This window comes from Lactuca virosa, chromosome 2 (assembly GCF_052849685.1).
Source record: "Lactuca virosa cultivar CGN04683 chromosome 2, Lactuca_virosa_CGN04683_v6, whole genome shotgun sequence".
Lineage (NCBI taxonomy): Eukaryota > Viridiplantae > Streptophyta > Magnoliopsida > Asterales > Asteraceae > Lactuca > Lactuca virosa.
Genome location: NC_136427.1, coordinates 794,646 through 800,645, shown reverse-complemented (window position 1 = coordinate 800,645; position 6,000 = coordinate 794,646).

Genomic DNA, 6,000 nt, shown 5'->3' with positions numbered 1-6,000 from the left:
TATTGACGATTTTAAACAATCAAGGGACATAAGGTTAGGAGGTTCAGATGAAAACAAAAACCCATGTGAGAATTTGTGCCTCGTCGATCTAAATCATTGCGGAAATCATTTCTTGTGAGCTTAGGTGTGTCACTATTGCTTATAAGGTATACCCAATTATACCTTGTCACAGTCTCATTTTTGCTTAGATATCAAAATGACCAGGGACGATACATTCATTTCTTACATACTAGACAAACTGTCTTTTATGCCACCTATCCCTACCTAGATAAAAGCCAACCAAAAATGAAGACTTGCGATCCCATGATCCATCAAGCAAACAACGACATATCCTTACAAGAAAACCAAAGGAGAAACAAATATCTATCAACATCTAATCCTCAAAGACAAATCAACAAGAAAACAAATGGATTCAATAAAGATATACCAAACAAAACAAAAAAAAAATATTCTATATTTGGTATTTTCAAACAAACTTTCAACCAAATGGTTATTTCAAAACAAAAATCATAAAATCCCGCGATTTGTTTTAACCATTTTTCACAAAAGAAAATATCTTTTTACAATAAATTGATATTGATCAACAAAAAGGATACCATCAAAGAAGAAGTTGCAACAAAGGATTTCCCGGGATACTGTAGCCTTCGTCACTGAAGAATCTTAGTTGCAAACTGCACTATGAAAATTGCTAAACCCCTCTACATGTATTTCCCGACGGAGAGAGAGTGAACTTTAATGGCATGAATGAAGAAACCCGCTGAGTAATGCCGAAACCAGTCTTATGTGATTGATTATCTAATAATGAGACTAAGTGACCTTTCAGGAAAAGCATAGCTGAACACCTCCAATATGAGTGTGAGTCGTCAGAGAGAGATATCACTCATTTTTAGTGATCATTAACTTGTTCTGCTGCCAGAACAACCAAACACCCAAGTGAAGTGTGAGCTATACCTATGAGCGTTCATCTGAATCGACCTGTTAGACCACTTGTCGTCATTAATAATGCTATAAAATCTAAGGAAATTTCTTTAGATACATATATGACTACCCTTTGATAACCGAACCCGAGACTTTGATTCGGAAACAAATTTCTGAAAATCTTTTACATAAGATATGTTAAACAAAGTCACAAACTTTCAAAACAATCACTATGTTTTATATATCTTATCTATTGACAAATCTTTTATCTCGAATCTTCAAAAGTTCAAAACTGTCAATATGATTAAATCATAACTGTCCTTATTCCAGCAATGATCACATAGGGGGAAATTGTTGAAAAATGTTTTTGTATGTGACCATCACTGAAATAAGACGAATTGTTTTTTTTATATTATCTAACAAATATTATCAGTTATTTCAGGTTGCATAAATTCGTCATCAAACGGAAAATATGAAAACACGCGAATGACAAAAACGCATAGACGATAAAATTAGATGTGCGACTAAACAGTTTCAACGATATATATATATATATATATATATATATATATATATATATATATATATATATATGTATATATATTGTGTTGAAAAGTCAAAGAAAGAAGCATACCACTTGCACACACTAGCCATTACTTTAAAAATACTCAAGTGAAGAAGATATTTGTTTCATGTATGTATACTTGTATGTATGTATGGAAAGTGTATGTATATGTAAGTTAGTATATAAGAGAGTTGTGTGCTCTTTCATTCATGACCTCTTATAAACTTTGAAAAACCTCTCCATACAAAAAAACCTCTCAACCAAGAACACCAAGAACACCAAGAACACCAAGAACATCAAGAACACCAAGAACACCAAGAACACCAAGAACATCAAGAACACCAAGAACACCAAGAACACCAAGAACACCTCCAAACAACCTACAAATACCCTCCTTAAACCTCCTCCAAACATCCTTTAAACCACCACAAAATCTCCACCTTGCTGTTTTTTCGACATAAGAATTTCGAAGTTAAGAAAAAATTCACCGAGGATAACTCAAGAAGATAACCCTGGAGAGATTTTGATCGCAAATTATTCAGGACCTTACCTACATCCAGGAATTTTCCTCGATTTTTTTGACCACCGGAAACCCCAGAGAGACGTGAGAGAGAATTGGCTATCCAGAGAGATTTACTCCGAAAATCTACATTCATCACCACCCAAAGGTCTTTCAACTTCACCATCTTTGTTACCTTACACCACCAAAAATACAACCTTATTCCACCTTCAAACACCCTCCAAATACCCACTTCAACCTCATCAAAAATACCTCAAATACAAATACATAAACTCTTGTATTTTGTACCCTTTTGTAAACAACTTGTTTTACATAAAACCGAGCTTTTAATGAACTTTGTGTTACTTATCAAATACCGGATTGAACTATGAACAAATAGAGACACAGTCTATTAAGATCCAGTCCAACCCAAAGCCAGTTCAGTCAATTTATTGACGAACCTACTTGATAGACCAAGTCGCTCCACGAGTCCGGTTCTAAACCAAGTTCAGTCAATTGACGAACCTACTTGAAATATATTTATATATTTATATATTTTATTACAGCTTTACGTCATTTAAATACAGTCATTTATTTATTTATAGCTTTCTCGTATTTATTTATTTATAGCTTTCTCGTATTTATTTATTTATAGCTTTCTTATATTTATTTATTCCGCATCTCTTATATTTCTGCATCTTAAATCATTAAATATATATATCTGTCACATAGTAATTGGTAACTGAGCCTTTATTTGTGGTGATCAGACATTATATTTTCTAACAGACTTCATGTATAATATCATAACAACAATTGCAATAGTAATTCAAGTAAACACAACCAATATATATATATATATATATATATATATATATATATATATATATATATATATATATATATATATATATATATATATATAATTGAAAAGTTACATCATTATGATTTACATGTTTATAAATCAATTACAATACATGGACAAGATAGGAAATGTTTGACGTCTTAGCATGCCATTCTCAACAACACTTGGTTACCTGTTTATTGATTTCCTGAGAATACAAGTGGTTTGAAAAAGTGTCAACACAATGGTTGGTGAGTTCATAAGTATTTGTTTTGTATTATTAAATGCTTTTCACTTACAAACCTAGTATTAGTTTCCTTTTGAAATTGGCAAACGATTGTATTTGAGATAATGGTTTATAAAATTGAAGGTGGATTAACAAAGGATAACAACAACAAATAGTCCTCACCCTATACATGTACATATGTATATGTATAGGATGGAGCATCTAATCATCATACACACTCAACCACGTGCGATCAATCACCTTAGCGTCCCAAGGTGGGGTGGTAAACCCAATAGCGCTATTATTGTCCATAACGTACCTCAAGAATACGGGCATAGTTATGGAGATTAGACTAAAAATGATAATGCACTACAAATACATGTAGCGTAAACAAAACAAAATGACAATGCACTACAAATACATGTAGCGTAAACAAAACAATAATAATAGTGCACTACAAATACAAGTAGCCCAAACAAAACAATATTTATACAAATACTGAGTTATGTATAAATTATAGAAAACTCGTATGGTGATGTGCAAGTAGCCATTTGAAAATCAAGAACTTGAACTACTTGCACCTTGTGTTGTTTTGAAAACTAAAATGTTTAAGTTTACCAAAACCGGTCGTGATTGAAGTTCAACTTTTCTGATGTAATCTATTGAAAACGTTTAATTATGATATTGATGATTTAACTTGTATTCCCCCCCTTAAAACTTAATAAAAAAATAAAATGTAGGGGTATGAACTCACCCTTGAAGCGTGAGTTCCATTGGTACGGTATTTGCATTCCTTTGAGAAACGATAATAAACATTCCGAGTGAACCGCAAATTCATAATTCTTGAACCTTGAAGTATTACCAGGACCGTTTTGTAACCGGTTTACAGTATAAGGATTGTTTGTAAATTATTTTAACCAAAAGTGGGACTGATTGGGTAAACATAATTTCAAAGGAGGGGTTAATATTGACAATTGAAATCAAAGATTTGGGGTTTGGACTGAATTTGCAAAGTATTTGTAACAAGGGGTTAAGTTTTGATAGTTTAAAAAAAATGGGTTGGATTTCCGTTTGACCGTTGACTGGGTCAAACCCGGTACCCGTTTTCTTTTCGGGTTGTAACCCTTTACCCGACTACGGATCCGATATCTAGAATATTAGGGTCTTTTAAACCCGTTCCAATCAGTTTGATCGCGTAATAAGATCGAAAGGGAAATCGTGTTCTCTTCACAGCCGACTCGAAGAACACCAATGAACGGGGGGAAGACGACGGGAAATCAAACACCGATGAATCGGACGGATCGAGCAAAATCGTCGGTCGATTGGGGAAGGATCGACAAATCGTCGGCTGATTGGGGAAAGATCGAACAGATCGTCGGCTGATTGGGGAAGGATCGACAAATCGTCGGCTGATTGGGGAAAGTGATAACTCCTAGAGCAAGTAGAGAGTCCAGGAGAAGGTCCAATACGTCCAATCATGTGTAGCAGCTTTCCAAAATCTGGACCTTCCAGAAGATTATGAGATACCTGAATCATCCTGGGATCGTTCCTCCACGTATGTTCCTGATTTTACGATGAAGGCGTTGGTTCTGTGCCTACTTTTGCTTGGTCTGATAACTCCTGCCGGTGTCCTTCGAAGATTGGTTTAGCAGGTTTTTCAAACTACGATAGAAAACCTGAAAATTGGAGAAAGCACTCAAGCTTTTCATCGCAAGGAGAGCCACCGATCGCATCGGGTTCGCCACCCTCGTCACCCGACTCCGACTTCCTGGCGAAGACTCCCCCTTCGTCGTCTGTATCAACAGCCCGGGGGAACGAGGCAGCAGCTCTGGCGAAGTTCGATGATGAACCGGGGCTTGCTTCGTCTCGGAGATAGAAGCTGAAGGCGGACCCGACGATCGGTAAATCACGAGGGTAGCGGTGGGGTTTCTCGAGGGCAGTCACGAAGGGGTGGATTCTGTCTTCCGGCGGCTAGAATCGAGTGGTGACAGCAGCAGTGTTTTTGCGGCGGTGTTCGACGACTCGGAAGGGGGCAAGATCGATTGAGGTAATAGCTATTCCAAATCTTTCAATTGAATCTGAATCCTTTATCTCATCCTTCATTCTGTACGTCTTTGGGTTTCGGTTTACTGAAGATCATGTTACTTACATTTTGACTTTTGATTTGTGATTCCAAATCTGATGAATGGTCCGAATTTTTCTTTGTCTGAGTTGGTGATCTTTATGGCAAAGTATGGAGTTTGATCAATAGGGTTTCGATAGGTGTTTGGGTTTTGATAATTTGACAGGGAAAGAACGAGAATTCGATGGGTGTTTGGTATTGTGCTTCTTCCACAGGAAAATGAACAGAAATACCAACGGGTTATTGTTCTTCTGGTTTGCAGTTGTACTCGAGAATCAAGAACTGGAGTGTTCTGGCTTGGATACAGGTTGTCCTTTTGGTTGTTTATGATAGAAACTGATGAGGAGGTTCGTTTTGAATCTGTTTATGTGTATTTTGAAAATTGAAGAATGGAAGGATTGTTTTGATTCTGTTTATGTGTATTTGATAATTGAAGAATGGAAGGATTGTTTTGAATCTGTTTATGTGTATTTGATAATTGAAGAATGGATGGATTGTTTTAATGGGAATCAATGTAGGTAAAGGTGTTTGGGATTCTCTGATAGATTGCAGGAAACAAGGAAGAAAAAAGGAAGGAATAAAGCCATTCCCCTACAGTGTCAATTGGCTGTCAATTTATTAGTGTCCATTGGCTGTCATCTTATTAGTGTTTGTATATTCCTCTATTTGAATTTGATATATTATTGGAAGTATTGGTGTATGTACGTATATAAGGTATTTGGTTTTTAGGATTTTTACACAACACGAAATTTTAAGTGTATATTTATTTTGAATATATACACGTTACATATCCTACATGTATTTAGATAATTGCAAAGGTAATTAACAC